At 27.4% G+C, this 19,017-nt stretch overlaps 1 protein-coding gene across 1 annotated transcript in view; it reads right to left on the reverse strand.

The window, feature by feature from the left end:
* Positions 1-19,017, reverse strand: part of LOC135954912 (probable G-protein coupled receptor 139) — a 40,478-nt gene that overhangs the window by 2,651 nt on the left and 18,810 nt on the right. The gene's annotated exons all lie outside the window — the stretch shown is intronic.

The raw sequence follows: 19,017 nt of genomic DNA on the forward strand, positions 1-19,017 counted from the left end.
TAGTCCGGTTTGAATGAAATTTCACATGCGCAAAGAGGAAGTGTATTCATGTTTAAATTTTGAATAAGCTCCACATGGGCCAACCAGAAGCGCGGACAGGGGTCCCCAAAGTAGCACACTTCGGGCATGTTAAATTCTTAAAACGATCGCATTTCTTCGTTTGTGTTCTGATTTCTAAAAAATTACACAAGTAGAATCTCCTCGTCAATCAATACAATTATTTATTATAGCTTAGGAGATATTAGCATTTGAAAATTAAATTTTAACATTTTTACCCACTCTACTCCAGTTGTTTGATAATAACGGATCCAAATATTTCCAGATTTTCATTAATTTTCCTTTGTTGGACTATCAAGAAATGTAAGTGTCAAATAAAAAAATATATTCAAAATACTGGCCTAGTTTGAATTTAATTTTTAAATATTTTTTTTTAATTATTTAAAAATTTTGTAAGATGTATAAGGAATTTATACTTTTTGATCAAATATTTCCAATGAAAAAAATTTTAAAATGTTTGATACCGAGAGGACCAGGTCCACCCAAAAAAACGAATATTTTTTATGTAAAATTCAAATTTAGGGCAAAAATTCTCAAATCGAATAGTATAAGGAGTGAGATCGAAAAATTCTTAACACACGTTTTTCATTACATTTTTTAACCCAAGTATTATTTGAATTTTTTTTTGATCAAGTTACCTTTGAAAAACATGTCAGTTATTATGTGTAATGTCAATTATATTAATTTTTTTGTTAATCTGATTAAAATGAGTGACCAGAAAAAAGTGCGTACTGAAATTATTAAATATTTTCAACAAAACCCAACTTGGTCTTACAAAAAGTTGGCCAAGCATACAAAGGTCTGCCGTCAAACTGTTTCCAATGTTATTAAACAGTACCGGGAGAACTTGTCAGTTGATAGAAAACCTGGTTCAGGTAGAAGGAATGGTCCACATGATGTTTCTAAAGCCAAAAAAATAGAACGCATTTTCAAAAGAGCTCCCAACACATCCGGTAGGAAAGCAGCCCGGTTAGCTCAGTGCTCGGACTATTTGGTACGAAAAGTTAAAGCTAATGCAGGTTTAAAAACATACAAGGCTCAAAAAGTTCCTGACAGGAACGCTACTAAAAATTTAGAGGCCAAAAACAGAGCACGGAAATTGAAGTCAAGTTTTATAAAAAAATATTCTTGCTGCATAATGGATGACGAAACGTATGTTCTGGCAGATTTTTCGCAACTTCCAGGTCAAAAATTTTATGTTGCTGATGCTCGAGGGAATGTTGAAGAAAAGTTTAGGACCCAAAAGCAGACAAAATTTCCCAGAAAGTTCTTGGTATGGCAAGCAATATGCAGTTGCGGCAAAAGAAGCCACTCATTTGTTACAACGGGCTCTATAAATACCGAAATTTACATCAAGGAATGTTTACAAAAAAGGCTGCTTCCATTCATAAGACTTCATAATGTGTCCACTTATTTTTGGCCTGACTTGGCATCCTGTCACTATGGCAAACAAGCCCTTGAGTGGTACAAGAACAATAATGTGGTATTTGTACCAAGAGAGGCAAATCCTCCAAACTGCCCGGAGCTAAGGCCAGTGGAGAGATATTGGGCTCTTGTTAAAAGAGAATTGAAGAGTACAAAAAAGGTGTCCAAAAGTGTGGTAGATTTTAAACGGAGATGGACTACATGTTCGAGCAAAGTGACAGAAAGCACTATAAAAACGTTAATGGAAGGGTTTCCGAAAAAGGTTCAAAATTTCATCACTAGTGATTAAAACTATAAAAATAATTTTTTTTGTAAATTGTAATAATAATTTCAATCAAATAAAAAAAAAATTAAAGCTGTAAGTTTAGTGGTTTCTTTTTTATAAACATATATGTATGTTAAGAATTTTTCGATCTCACTCCTTATATCAAAATATAATAACCTATTTTAGATTTTATAGATAAAAAACTAAAAAAAATCTAATTTTTGGGATTTTCAAAACTTTTTTAGGAATTGCGGGATTCACGATAACAAATTTAGAAATTGGTTTTAATTTTCCATTTGCAATACAAAAATCTATATAACTGTAAAATTTCATAAAATAATATTCATAAATTAAAATTTAATTTCAATTTTAAAATTTTGTATATTTGTTGTTTTTTGTCATATTTTGCAAAAATGTATTCCATGCATTTTTCAATTTCAAAAGCTAAAAACAGTTTTGAAAAATAGAAAAAATTCCCTATCCACTGATATATAACATGTCTATCTTATGTTTTTTACGTGGCAATTTAATTAGGGAAAACTTAATATCTCGCAGAGAATTTACACTGCTATTTTCATTCATATTCAAAAATTTAGAGACTTAAGGAATTTGTGTGAAACAGAAGTAATCCCTCAAAGATATTATCAGGAGCATATTAATATGAAAAGTGATGATAAAATTGAGGACATGCTTGCAGAAAGCTACAAAGATGCTGATAGACACTGAAATTTGATAAATGTATTTCAACTCTTCTAATGTATCTACTTACTACATGTAACTATTTTTAACTTAATAATTTATATTTTTTGAATTCATTAATATTTAATTTAAATAAATAAATTCAAAACATAAATACATATATATTATTATCGCTTTAAATCAAAATAAACAAGAAAAATATAAATATCGTAAGTGACAAGTTTTTTTCATAAAAGTAGTCTAATATAAACAAATATTTCGTAAACGCCATAATTAATGCACAATGTGAACAAACTATAATTTTTTTGCTGCCAATAAATAGCTTGAACGAAATTATAATATATCTCATCAAAACATTTTTAATTCTATGTATAAATTTCAAAATAATCAAAAAAAACTTCTCCTGTAAAAATTGTGTTTTGTCGCTTACGATATTTTGGCGCTAAGGGCTCGATATATTCTGGGTCCTCATAGATTCTAAGGTGATCTTGCTATGTCCGTCCGTCGGTCTTTCTGTATCTTGAACATTACGGTAGGGTCCAATCGAAAGTAGTTAGCTGGCTGAAATACACAAATAAACTTTGTGTATTACTGAAAATATCGGTCCATGATTTCATCTAGTCCCCATAGAAATGTCCCTCTGGAATACTGTTTTAGCAGTCATAAATATGTGGATTATGCGGCAATCCTCAGAAAATGCATTAGAATTAGTTCTAAGTACACCGAAATTATACTGTAAAGTATGTACGGTGAAATTCAATAAACGTACATTTATTTGACTAGCAAATAAATTTTCAAACCAGGCATAATGTCTATATCTCCTTGTAGAAATGAATCCGCATGAATCCGCATAGTAGCTCTTAAAATATATTTAGGAAAGTTCCTAAAAGTTACATCTAAATCAGCAATAATTTTTTTTTTTGCTCAGGTCCTGAATTAGTGTGACCTTATGAAAATCAATACCAAACTTTGCACTTGTAAATAATATGTGGTTTTCCAATCAAATAAACTGTATTTTATTGTAAATTAATGAATTTATACATCATTAATTTACAATAAAATACTGTTTTGCTTATCAACTTCTGTATTGATTTAATTTAATATTTTTTCGCTTTATTTAACCGCAAAAGTTGTTTGCATTTTTTTTAATACACAAAAGCCATAAATGATTTTAACCACCACGATACTAGCACCGCAATATAATGAGTACACGTGCTATGGTTCACTGTGAATTGCACAAATGAACATAATTTTTCAGTAATATTTGGTTTTTTTCCTACATTTAACATTGAATTACTAATATCACACAGTGGGCTCAATCAACATAAAAATGTGGAAAAAAATCTGGATCTTCTAAAGTACTAGGCCGATGGCAAAATAATAAATGAACGAATCGTAGCGGAAACATACCACAATGCTTAAATTTCAAAAATTATAATGGTATCTTAAACGGACATGTTTTCTATGTAAAAAAAAAATTGTTCATACATAATCTTGCAATCGGACCAGTAGCTTAAAAGATCCAGATTTATTATTTTTCTTAGATTAACCCCACTGTGTGTTGTTATCTACTTTTACTGTCAAGTTCACTGCATTGCCTGGAGTATAATTTGTACAATTAGATATTTTCAACAAAAACATAAATCTCCATGTCATTATGATTATGTGCTTTTGTAAAAAAAAAATGCAATGAACTTTGTTAACAATAATTTAAAAGTATTAGATTAATAAATTCAACAGAATTTTATATAAAATACATTTAATACGTGTATTTGATTATCTGTTTATTAAACTCAACGCATGAATATTTTTTGCCTTGTTTATATTCTTTACATGAGATTGCATTTTGAAGACACTTAAATGTGCGCTCGAGTATGTGTTTGCATATTTTTGATATTGTAAATTTCAATTTAACAAAAATCATACGCCCTGTTGACATTTAACCAGACGTGACTGTCTGTTCTACAAGGTCACTTAAACGTATAAGCGATATTTTGCATTTTAATATTAATCATACTTGCATGACTGTATTACTGATTTAATTCAATTGTTTGATGAAATTTTCTACTTTTCTTTTGCATCACTCTTTAATTAATCCATTTGTGTTGAAGATTTTAATGCCTTTAAGTTTAATATTAGGTATTTGATATGCGAAATTAATTGCAATTTAAAACTAAAGTGAATTAAATGATTTTTAAAAAAAAATGTAAAAGAGTTTAGCGTACTAATCGTTATTAGGCGTATGGGTTTGTTCTGAATTTCTCTTATCCATAAATAATACCAGGACTTTTTTTTTAAAACATGCTTAAAACTGCTACTAGAAATATTATCGCGAAATTTACTATTTAATTGCCTCTCAATAAAATTTGACTTTTCAAAAAATAAAATTCCGAAAATATATTTATCGACATCGTGTACCAGGCTGTTAAATGTGTATATTAGGGTGGTCCTTTCTGTGGATAGGCATTACTCCCAAGGTCCAAAATTCGTCTCCGTCTTTTTAAAATCAAATGCTTCACTTTTTAGCAAAATCGTATAACATCTAAAGATTGCACATTTTATTTGAAACTAGTTGACCGCCCCGGCTTTGCCCGGTAGCTATTTACTAATGTTAGTTCTTCAAGTTTCTCCAACCCACATGCACCTGCCTGTTCTTATTTATTTGCAAATAAAATATCTAAATTTGTACTGCATACTTTGGGGGCTTTTTTTATTACAGTTTGCTTCACTCAAAAAAAAAAATTCCGAGTATTACCCAGAATTTTTGAATTTTTCTTTACAAACCAACTCCTGAAAATTTCTAATCGAATAAAAAAAAATCAGCCAAATCGCTCCAGCCATTCTCACGTGATGGCAATACATACATGGACCATTTCATTTATATATATGGGGCATTTCATGTCAAGTGAACCAACTTTTGAAATCGATGTCTTTCGATTTTCAACAAGATCGGTCGAGAGCTCTCTGAGTTATAAGGGGTCAAATTTTAACATTTTGGTCAAACAGGTGTTTTTTCTTATCCATGTAACTTATTACCTATTGTTCTTAGCAAAATGTGTCCGAAATAAAAATTTTTAATATTTTTTTCCGAAATCAAAAACTTTTTTGACTTTTTTTTTTAAATGGGCCTTTTTTTTCTTAAAATAAAGCTTAGATATTTTCCTTGAACACCTATTTGGTCGCTTAGTGGGATGCGAGTGGGATATCTATCAAAATAAATATTTTGTAACTCAAAACATAAAATTTTTGACTTTTTTTTGCAGAATCAAAAACTTTGTTGACTTTTTTTTCAAAATGGATCCTTTTTTAATTTTTTTTTTTAGCTCAAACAAAAGCTTAGATATTATCCTTGAAGATCCTTTTGGTCACTTAGTGGGAGCGAGTGGGATATCTATCAAAATAAATATTTTTTAACTCAAGACTTAAAATTTTTGACTTTTTTTTGGAAATACGAATTTTTTTCAAAATTGTTTAGTCAAAAGAAAGCTTAGGTCCATTCCTTTAAGATATTTTTAGTCCCTTAGTGGAATGCGAGTGGGATATCTATCAAAATAAATATTTTATAACTCAAGAAATAAAATTTTTTACAATTTTTTTTTTGCAAAATAGATTTTTTCTCCAATATGGGCCCTTTTTTAAATTTTTTTTTTTCTCAAAAGAAAGCTTAGTTCTTTACCTTTAAGACCTATTTGGTCGCATAGTGGGATACGAGTGGGATATCTATCAAAATAAATGTTTTAACACAAAAATTGTATGTCTTGAGTTACAAAACATTTATTTTGATATATATCCCACTCGCGTCCTACTAAGCGACCAAAACTATCTTAAAGGAATAGACTTAAGCTTTCTTTATAGCAAAAAAAAAAAATTCAAAAAGGTCCCATTTTAAAAAAAAGTTAAAAAAGTTTTTGATTTTGCCAAAAAAATCAAAAATTGTATATATATATAGATATCGAGTAGCAAATTTTATATAATGATTCAAATGATATAACGAACAAACTCGAAAATTTTAGGTTATATGTATGTATCTACCAAAATAACAAAGATATTGATTGATGAAAATTACCAATATATTCCGCTGTGCGTATGAGTGATATTTAATTCAAGGCTGAATTAAATATCAAGTATACGTCTTATCTTTTTTTTAAGCTTAAATATTTTGATTCACAATAAGGTTCTCTCTCAATCAATAGATTTAACAATTTTTTTTACAAATATTTTATAATTTTCTGTCGTTTTTGAATCTTACAGTTACAAAGAAAATTATACAACAACAAATTTGTTAAATTATTAACACTCAAGGACATAAATGCGGTGTGCTTCTGTGGTAATTTTTTTCAAATTAAAGAAGTCAAGCAAAACTTACCGCATATGACGCTTTGTTGGTATAAATTCGAATATATAATGCTCAGTAACTTAGTAGGATTAAATGACAGATATGTGTGGTTCTTGTCAAAAACAAAGGCCGTTATTTTTTTTTTTGTAAAATGTTGCTACTTTGAATAAAAACTCGAATCTTCAAATAAATTGTGCAACCTCTTAAAGTTTACCGAATTTTCTAAGCTTTTCAGCCCTTTTTTAAATAATACAGAACATTTTTAGACCTTGACTGTAACGAAAAGTGGATAAATAAGAGTTACCCTATTTTACACATGTAAAATCATTTATTCATGTGTGCTTACATACTTTTAGCATTGACTTTAAGATAATTTTTTTCATTATTCTTAGTATTCAGATAAATTACTGGTCATATTAAATTGAGTTGATGATACATAAATTAATGATTGCTTCGACGACTCGAAACGACTTTAATAAGAAACAATTATATGAGAATTTCCACAGAAAGGAAACAATAGATTTTTCCTAATATTATAGTAAAACAATTAAGAGTGCCATATTCGGCTGCGCGGAATCTTAAATACCCTTCACCAAGATAAGTATTAAAAACTATTTTTGATGTTAATTTTTTTTTTTAAAAAATTAGTTTAACGACAATAGTTGAATAAAAATGTTGTTTACAAAAACATTTTTTTCTTAAAATAAAAAATTTAGTAAAACAATGTTTTTATGAAAAGATATTGGGGGGCTTCGCAGAGTTGATTTCATCAGACACCCATGGCTTTATCGACTACGCTATCTGTAATGACGCAGAATATATACCAATACTTTAGTGGGACGCAAATGAAAAATGTAAAAATTACATACGGAATGGCAAACTTATATATTCCCAAAAAAAATGCTACAATCAGTTAACAATGTCACATCTACCATCATGCTACAACAATCAAACGCTCTCCAAAAATCTCCTGGAATCGATACAATCACTAACTACAATAACATTAAACAACACATACCGAATGATATTTTAAAACATATATAATTAATTTGTAAATATTTCTAATTGTATGTATATAATAATTTAGGATTAAGTAAGGACGAAGGCCTCAGTAGCCAGTTCCTAAATTCTAATATTAATAAATTTAATTTGCTATTAATAAATAAATAATATATATTCCCTTGCCACTCATGGAGAAGGGTATACAAATTTCAAAATTTGTATAATATATAATGTGTTTTTATGTAATGAGAAAACTGAGAACTTAAAACATATTTTTTCGTGCTCTTTTAGAGTTACATTTTAGACTTTATTCTTTTCATATTTATATAATCAATAGGCTGAAAAATTTAGATTAATGATAAATTGTTAATTTCATTTTGTTAGTGTTCCAATGTCGCGTTCAGGTACCTAAATCATCGTCTGTTGTCAGCACTCAGCGATCTTTCAAATAAAGTGACTGAACATTTTAATTTAAAAAAATGTATGGATTTAACTAAGACACTAGTTACTTCATATAATACTCGTAATAAATATTTTATTTAGAAGTGTGTTTTCGTAAGCGTTTCTGGCATAAATCAATATCATGACAACAGTTTGCATTTTAGTTATTAACTTAATTATAATCATAAAAACCTTAACATTTGCATCAGCTCTCTCTTAGTTTAGGAGCTATAGGAATTTAAAGACAAGACAAAAATATTTTTTTTATTTTTGTACCTTTTGCTATGTGTTCAAAACTACCTATTTTTATTACAATGTGTGTTAAGAAATACAATACTAACAATCGGAATTATTAAAGTAAAAATTTAAAATTTTAATAAAAATTGAAAAATTATTTTTTGAATGATATTATAAATATAAAGTTTTTGTAGTTCATGACATTTCATATACACTTGATTAATCGGAATTATAAACATGACGAAAAATATGTCGCGTTAGGTTTCAACATGACAGTTCTCAATTGATAGCTATATTATTTCATGTTAATTGAAAAAATATATATATTTTATGTTCCATTTTGCTACTTTTGGCATTATTCTAGAGATATTCGAAAACTAGATTTTTTGTAACGTTCGTGACACAATGCTTATTGCTAATATATTGGAAAAAATAATCGCTAAACCTATATTTTGCACAAAACAAAATGCTGCAAATAATTAGTATAATTTTCAGATTTCTTTATTTTTATTTATTTCAAAGGTGTTCCAATGTCGCGTTCGGGACTGTATAATAATAATATAATTACTGAATAAGATAAAGGCAAATCACTGAAATATATTTTATACTATTTAAATAATTACTTGAACTAAATACCTGTTAAGTTTTAAAAAAGAATAAAATGTACACAGAAAAAAGTTTCAACATAAATATTATGATTTGATTTCATTGATTTCAATTCATAACATTTATAAATAATTTCTTAAATAGTATGATTTATTTCATATCTTATGTTTTCAAAAAAATCTAGAAGGCTTGAAAAATATTATTTCAATTTTATTTATATTTTGATGTTGTTCAAAAATGTTAGAAATTTTTTATTTTTTATAATTTTCAGCTACAATATGAGAAAATATGCGCGAAATTAACTAAATTTTGTTAAAAGGGTGAAATGCTTTAATGTTTATTGATGTTTTATTATGATTAATGATATTCTTTAAGTTTCAGATATTTATAATTCATCTTAATATATTGGCCAATATATGGCTATTATGCAAAAAATTTTGAAATAATTCATTAGATAATACAATTATAATGCAATTTATTATAAAATAGCATACAATTTATGTAAAAAAAGCTAAAATTTCCGTCATGTACAATTTTATAATATTTATGAACATGTTCTTATTCTGAATGAAAATAGTTTGGGAAAAAAAAGTCAAGTTCGATTAATAATATTTATTACAAAATTCATTCCAATTATGAATTTCTTTTTTCTGTGTAGTTGAATTTAATTCCTTTAAAAGCAATTGTTCTACTAATATTTAAATTTATTTATAGCATTTTTTATATTAAAGCTTAAATATAAAAACTTAAATAAGAAAAAGGTAATTGCAGTAAACACTGTCATCGTTGTCAAGGTTAGCAAATAGTAATAATAAAAAAAATAAAAAAACGTAAACAAAATCGGATATATTTACAAGTTTAAGGTCTATAAAAAATTGTCAACATACGTCTGTTGTACATTATACCAGCCCTTAAAAAATAGATTTGCTTTGGATGGGTCTTATTTGGGTCGCATGCCGTTGACGTTGATGGCTGGCCAAAGTAGTTCTTAAATAACTATTATTCGATGACCCACATCAACATCAAAGACTGAATTTTTCGGGTTGCGTTAGGCGCTCTTACTTAATTTCACAATCAATTGATTCCTGATAAAGTTTGTATCAATAAGTTTTAGCTACTAAAGAACAAAACCACACGCAGAAAAAAATATACTTTTGCATGTTTACTGTAACCATTTCAAAATTTTTACAAATTTTTTAACTACATTATAGTCACAGTAACTATTTATATGATTGTTAATTTACGATTCACGTGAGTGTATCAACCATATATACAGTTACAGTAAATGATGAAGGACTTACCATATTATGTTGCTCTCGGCTTATGGATATCATAATCTAAGAACAACATATTATGATATAATAATTCATCATAATTATGGTTGTCACAACCAAATACTTGTTTACTGTAACCATATATATGGTTGATATAATCATGTGAATCGTAAATTAACCATATTATTGTTACCACAATCATATAAATTGTTACTGTGACCATAATATTGTTAAAAAAATTTTAAATATTTTTTGAAATGGTTATTTTTTATTTCTGCGTACAGGCCCAACCAAGGCTATTATTTTTGCTAAGTGCAGGTCTAATGTGCATTTATGCTCTAGTATTTGTCGTCTTTGTTTGCATTTGTATATAGCACATTGTGTGTGTGTCTGTGTATTATTTTAATGGCCTTTAGGGGATCCCTATATATATGTGTTCAGATTTATTTACGTCCATTGTCCTCTATCCTGCTGACTTGAACTCAAAAGCACACAGCCAATTACTTACACATTTACTGACATAGAAATAAACAGACAATATTGTAGTTAAATTTGCAAAGCAACAAAAAAAAAGCAAAATATTTTATTGTACATATTATTGCCATGACTTTATTTACTTTTATTATTATTATTGTTATATTTTTAGCAGGTATTTTAAGTTTTTACGACCTTTTGTTGTCAGCTGGGATTTGAATTTGTTATGTGGCTATAATTTGCATTGTTAGTGCAAGTGTAATGGGAATTTAAGCTAAATCAAGTAATTAAAAGTAAATCTGTATTTTTGAGGGTTTGTGAGTAGATAAGTGAGTGTGAATATGAAGATATACATTAGGCTGGGACGAATTGCATGGACGATCAAAAAGTAAAAAATCTTATACCAGAAACGCAATCTACGGAAAATTCTAAGAAAGTTTACTCATGAAACCATAGGTCTAAAATCAAATCGTATCTTGCATTTCGTCTTTTATCCAATAAAAAAAAATATATACTGAAATATCATTGGATAAAAGATGAAATGCGCAAGATAGGATTTAGATTTTAGACCTACGGTTTCTTGGGAAAAATTTCTTAGAATTTTCCATAGAATGCGTTTCTGCTATACGATTTTTAGTGAAAAAAATCGATCCAACCATATTTCTTACATATAAATATTTATAGTATAGCGACTCACTTCGTATGGAGAGGATAAAAGTGATTTCGTATCAAAATAAAAGCTTGAATTTCTCCTAAAATATTTTGGGTCTAGTGACAACAATTCGTATGCTGGATCATATTCAAAAAAAAATATTTTTTTAGTTTTTCATAGAAGTAAATACTCGGTTAAACTGAATTAACTCCAAATTTGAATTAACTTACCATAAAAAATGCAAAAATTTAGTAAAATTCCAATGTTTTGGGCATTACGAGTATCTGCTTTTGAAATCAAACATTTAGATATTGACCATGTTTCAATTATAATGTTTACTATTTGAATGTAAGATAACGCGCGAACTAGTAAGAATATTGAAAACAAAATTAACAAACTATTTCTTAAATCAAGTAAGTTTTTAATATTTTAATTCTTTCAAAATAATAAACATTTAAAAAAAAAATCCTTGTAAAAACTAAACCTAATTTTGGGGCTATAATCAAATGACTTTTGCACCAAATTATTACCTGCGATGAAAAATGGATCCATTACGATAACCCGAAGCGTAAAAGATCATATGCGAAGAACGACCAACTAGCCGATTCGACACCAAAGTCAAATAGTATTCATGGCGCTAATAGGACCAAAATGTTCTACTCGGCCATATCCTGCAATATCTATTAAAAAGTATTTAGAATGAAGTAGTTGGGAAGTTTTGCCTCATCGCTTTATAGTCCAGACTTTGCCCCGTCCGAATACTATTTGTTTCGATCGATGCAGAATGCTCTCTCTGGGAAACGCTTCATTTTGGAATAGAATATCTGATATTGGCTTCATTCGTTCTTGGCCTTAAAAGATGAACAGTTCTTTTGACTTGGAGTTCATATGTTACCAGAAAGATGGGGAAAGGACATAAGTAGCTACTAGGGTATTCGATTTATTTGATTTTTCACTTGTTCGAAAAAAACGAATAATTCGAATAAGAGATTTTAACTTGTTCGAATAATTCGATCACACGTTTAAAATTAATCGAATTATTCGAATAATTTAAATTTTTTAAAAAAGTAAAGAATGAAGTTTTGGTGACGGTTTTTTAATATTTTATTGTTAAAGGAAAACAAAAAATTACGTTAAAGTTAAGAATTCATGTATTGATAATGTTAAAAAACATTCGAAAACAAAGTCCATCATTAAATTGTCAACAGAAATATTCTGATCAGATTAATCTACAAAACAATTGACTAGCAGACCCTTTGGTTTCCATTTTGGAGCTATGCTTTAAAAAATTTGAGTTAGTTGGACATGATCCTGAATTCAAATACAATATAAACGTATTAAGAACTTTTTTATGTCTTTCATTAATTCGGGTTTTAAATTGAGTAACTAATTCTTTAGTAAATTAATTATTCACTATTTCTAAATTATTTATAACAAATTGTATTATACATCAAGCTTTATCAGCGTTGCCGAATCTTTGCTTAATAAAGTGGTCTTGGGGAATTACACAATAAAGGGAATCTATCCAAAGTTTGATATCATTGTTAGTGAACGTGGCTAATTTTAAGTCAGGCAGTGTATGATTGACGCATTTACAAATACTCAAAAAGTTTATTACCATATTAGACAAAAATGTTCAACGATGTTCAAAATCATGTATAAGACGAACTCCATGCATTTCTTGCAACAAAACGTTAGTTTGCAATATTTGTGTTTATCATTCGATTTATTAAATATTTTGCAACACTTACGTACGCGGTTAATAACATCACTTATATACATATATTTTAAGATCATGGCCTTCATCTATTTCAATGTAATCATTATAAATGTCATCCTCAATATCACTTTCGACGACCGTTTCAAAATCACATTCTCCATCACATTCAACTCCATATTCATCTAAGTTAATATTTTAATTATTAATTGCGATTCTTCTAATATTTCGCCAGCTAAATAACAAATATTTTATTCCGTACCTTTTATTTTCATTGGTTCAAGTCCTAAGTTAAAAATTTTGAAAGATTTGTTTTTAGAATTTTAACTTCTTGCAGTAATATTTATATATTTATAGAAGGAGCTATCGGAACACTCATCTACAGTGATCGAGAGTACCTTTGTCTTTAATAAATTTAAATATATGGAGCATTTCATGTCAAGTGAACCAACTTTTGAAATCGCAAAAAAAAAAATTTAAAAAAAGGGCCCATATTGGAGAAAAAATCGATTTTGCAAAAAAAAATCAAAAATTGTATTTCTTGAGTTATAAAATATTTCTTTTAATAGATATCCCACTCGCATCCCACTAAGCCACCAAAAGCGTCTTCAAGGATAATATCTAAGCTTTTGTTTGAGCTAAAAAAAAAAATTAAAAAAGGGTCCATTTTGAAAAAAAAAGTAAACAAAGTTTTTGATTTTGCAAAAAAAGTCAAAAATTGTATGCTTTGAGTTACAAAATATAAAAAAAAGTCAAAAAAGTTTTTGATTTCGGAAAAAAAATATTAAAAATTTTTAATTTTTTTTTTTAAATATTTTTTTTTCGAAAGATTGAAGAAAGAGCTATCTAAACTATTTGGGACACATTTTGCTAAGAACAATAGGTAATAAGTTACACGGATAAGAAAAAACACCTGTTTGACCAAAATATCAAAATTTTACCCCCTACAACTCAGAGAGTTCTTGACCGATCTTGTTGAAAAATTGTGTCTGAGTTCGGAAGACATCGATTTCAAAACTTGACATGAAATGCCCCATATATGAACATTTATTCGTTTTATTCGATTAATCTACATAAAACAAATTGTTCGAATTATTCGTTATTCGAAAATGGTAATTTTTAAGTTGTTCGAATAATTATTCAAATTAATCGAACGATCATTAGTCGAATAAATACCCTAGTAGCTACTTTGAATAGATTTATATTGTACAATTGTTTCAAAATAAAAGCTAAAAATTTCAGAAATATACATTAGGTACCTTATTATTTTATGCAGCCATACGCTTACATTTACTTGCATGTAAATAGTAAATATTTGTTATTTTGTATGTAAATATTTCTTTTTCTCTTCATGAATAATTGAAAAACTTGTATTTTTTAGCGTACGATAGTAAAAACTATACAAACACAATCGATTAATTTTATTGTCTGTTAAAACAATTTCATGTCAATGCAATACAATTTCTTGAAACAATGAAAAGACAAAGAAAACAAGTGATAAAAGTCAACAGTTGGCAATGACGCAATGTGCCAAAGAAATTGAAAAATAATATTGCAATGGAAAGAAAAATAAGTCTTAGTATTTTAATTGACTGTACGGAATCTAAAATACCCTTGATGTAAGCTGGTAAGCCAATTTTATTAATCAGTTTGTAATGTAGTTTTTGATAGATTTGCACAACTTCTGAGTAGGTGTGTAAGTTGTCGAATACCTTGAAAAATGGAGAGAAATCATGTCGGCTTTCAATAACTATATTCTGCTGCTTGCAAAATTCATCATTTTTATAAACATTTCCGCCAGTAGAAAGTTCTACTTATAAGCAATGTTGATAACGCACCGCTATTAACATTGTAAGTAGCTGTAAGTAGCAAATTATGCACTAAAAAATCCAAAAATTTTAAAATTGTTTGAAACCGATAAATAACTGAGGCCGGGTAACTTATCAAAATTTTAAACATAGTTTAGGCCATAGAGAAAGACATAGAGCGGAAACACTCCTGTCGAAGGCCTAACTCAGTTGTCAGAAACCTAAGTGGTGAGAATGTATTAGTAGAAAAAACTATGTATGTGTGATTATTTTGAGTAATTTTTTTGTCTGAGTTTTTTTTCTAGTTTCCGCTCTATGTTTCTCCATGGTTTAGACTTACTCAAAGATAAAATTTATTTAATTTTTTTAAATAAAAATAATTTAAGCCTTAACTATTTTGATAATATACCCGGCCTAACTCATATATTTATACGAATCATGATATTGCATATTTTTGTTTACCCGTTATTATATTTGACTTTTTAAATCTAAACCGATAATTATAAACAAATAAAATTTAATTAATTAAACAACACAACCACTTAATTTTAATCTTAATATATTTTTTTTTAATATCTTATATTTACTATTCACTTGTGTACTTGACCTGCATTTAGTTTTATTCTTACCTAACTATCTTCTAACTATTTTCATTTGAAAATACTTACAAAACTCATTTGTAAACAACATTAATTTCTCAGTTTATTTTATTTAAACCTTGAACACAAAATAATTCCCTAAAATCGCTATAAAACCAAAACATTTCCATACAAATTGTGGTAATTTCTCCCTCTCCGCCCAAACATCGTTAGTTTTACTTTTGCACTTTATTAAATAAATTAAATTGGTTGCAAATTTGTCTTCAACCGCAATGCAATCTTAAGAAATACGATGATGACTGTACAGTAGCACACAAAAGAGTGTGACAGAAAAACAGAATGAAAAGCAATGAATGTCATTGACATTGAAGTGACATCAACGGTTGGTATGAAATGAATACTTTGGTGTCAAAATGAGTTTAATGTTTTAATCTGCCAACAACAAACATACAAAAATAATGTTGGAAAAAGAAGGAGAATTCTTTTTTGTGGAATTTAAAATTTATATTACAATTTGTCAACATGTTACGTGTCAACCCTGTTTCAGTTGTACAAATACACTACACCATTTTTCATTGAAATTGAGAACATTATACATGATATTGAGAAAATTCCAAATGAAATTGAGAATTTCCATTCAATTGAAATTGAAAATTCCAATTGAAATTGAGAAATTCCATTTAAAATTGAGAAAATTCCAAATGAAATTGAGAATTTCCATTTGAAATTGAGAAAATTCCAATTGAAATTGAGAATTTCCATTTTAAATTGAGAAAATTCCAAATGAAATTGAGAATTTCCGTTTGAAATTGAGAAAATTCCAATTGAAATTGAGAATTTCCATTTGAAATTGAGAAAATTCCAAATGAAATTGAGAAATTCCATTTGAAATTGAGAAAATTCCAAATGAAATTGAGAAATTCCATTTCAAATTGAGAAAATTCCAAACGAAATCGAGAATTTCCATTTAAAATTGAGAAAATTCCAAATGAAATTGAGAAATTCCATTTCAAATTGAGAAAATTCCAAATGAAATTGAGAAATTCCATTTAAAATTGAGAAAATTTCAAATGAAATTGAGAAATTCCATTTGAAATTGAGAAAATTCCAAATGAAATTGAGAAATTCCATTTAAAATTGAGAAAATTTCAAATGAAATTGAGAAATTCCATTTCAAATTGAGAAAATTCCAAATGAAATTGAGAAATTCCATTTGAAATTGAGAAGATTCCAATTGAAATTGAGAATTTCCATTTTAAATTGAGAAAATCCAAATCAAATTGAGAAATTCCATTTCAAATTGAGATAATTCCAATTGAAATTAAGAATTTCCATTTGAAATTGAGAAAATTCCAAATGAAATTGAGAATTTCCATTTGAAATTGAGAAAATTCCAATTGAAATTGAGAATTTCCATTTGAAATTGATAAAATTCCAAATGAAATTGAGAATTTCCATTTCAGATTGAGAAAATTCCAAATGAAATTGAGAATTTCCATTTGAAATTGAGAAAATTCCAAATGAAATTGAGAATTTCCATTTCAAATTGAGAAAACTCCAAATAAAATTGGGAAAATTCTAATTGAAATTGAGAGAATTCCAAATGAAATTGAGAATTTCCATTTTAAATTGAGAAAATTCCAAATGAAATTGAGAATTTCCGTTTGAAATTGAGAAAATTCCAATTGAAATTGAGAATTTCCATTTGAAATTGAGAAAATTCCAAATGAAATTGAGAAATTCCATTTCAAATTGAGAAAATTCCAAATGAAATCGAGAATTTCCATTTAAAATTGAGAAAATGAAATTGAGAAATTCCATTTCAAATTGAGAAAATTCCAAATGAAATTGAGAAATTCCATTTAAAATTGAGAAAATTTCAAATGAAATTGAGAAATTCCATTTGAAATTGAGAAAATTCCAAATGAAATTGAGAAATTCCATTTAAAATTGAGAAAATTTCAAATGAAATTGAGAAATTCCATTTCAAATTGAGAAAATTCCAAATGAAATTGAGAAATTCCATTTGAAATTGAGAAAATTCCAAATGAAATTGAGAATTTCCATTTGAAATTGATAAAATTCCAAATGAAATTGAGAATTTCCATTTCAGATTGAGAAAATTCCAAACGAAATTGAGAATTTCCATTTGAAATTGAGAAAATTCCAAATGAAATTGAGAATTTCCATTTCAAATTGAGAAATTCCAAATGAAATTGAGAATTTCCATTTAAAATTGAGAAAATTCCAAATGAAATTGAGAATTTCCATTTTAAATTGAGAAAATTCCAAATGAAATTGAGAATTTCCATTTTAAATTGAGAAAATTCCAAATGAAATTGAGAATTTCCATTTTAAATTGAGAAAATTCCAAATGAAATTGAGAAATTCCATTTCAAATTGAGAAAATTCCAATTGAAATTGAGAATTTCCATTTGAAATTGAGAAAATTCCAAATGAAATTGAGAAATTCCATTTCAAATTGAGAAAATTCCAAATGAAATTGAGAATTTCCATTTAATATTGAGAAAATTTCAAATGAAATTGAGAATTTCCATTTGAAATTGAGAAAATTCCAATTGAAATTGAGAATTTCCATTTGAAATTGAGAAAATTCCAAATGAAATTGAGAAATTCCATTTCAAATTGAGAAAATTCCAAATGAAATTGAGAATTTCCATTTAAAATTGAGAAAATTCCAAATGAAATTGAGAAATTCCATTTCAAATTGAGAAAATTTCAAATGAAATTGAGAATTTCCATTTGAAATTGAGAAAATTCCAATTGAAATTGAGAATTTCCATTTGAAATGGAGAAAATTCCAAATGAAATGGAGAATTTCCATTTTAAATTGAGAAAATTCCAAATGAAATTGAGAAATTCCATTTCAAATTGAGAAAATTCCAATTGAAATTGAGAATTTCCATTTGAAATTGAGAAAATTCCAAATAAAATTGAGAATTTCCATTTGAAATTGTGAAAATTCCAATTGAAATTGAGAATTTCCATTTTAAATTGAGAAAATTCCAAATGAAATTGAGAAATTCCATTTCAAATTGAGAAAATTCCAAATGAAATTGAGAATTTCCATTTAAAATTGAGAAAATTCCAAATGAAATTGAGAATTTCCATTTGAAATTGAGAAAATTCCAATTGAAATTGAGAATTTCCATTTGAAATTGAGAAAATTCCAAATGAAATTGAGAAATTCCATTTCAAATTGAGAAAATTCCAAATGAAATTGAGAATTTCCATTTGAAATTGAGAAAATTCCAAATAAAATTGAGAATTTCCATTTTAAATTGAGAAAATTCCAAATGAAATTGAGAAATTCCATTTCAAATTGAGAAAATTCCAAATGAAATTGAGAATTTCCATTTAAAATTGAGAAAATTCCAAATGAAGTTGAGAATTTCCATTTGAAA

This window comes from Calliphora vicina, chromosome 3 (assembly GCF_958450345.1).
Source record: "Calliphora vicina chromosome 3, idCalVici1.1, whole genome shotgun sequence".
In the NCBI taxonomy this organism is placed as follows: domain Eukaryota; kingdom Metazoa; phylum Arthropoda; class Insecta; order Diptera; family Calliphoridae; genus Calliphora; species Calliphora vicina.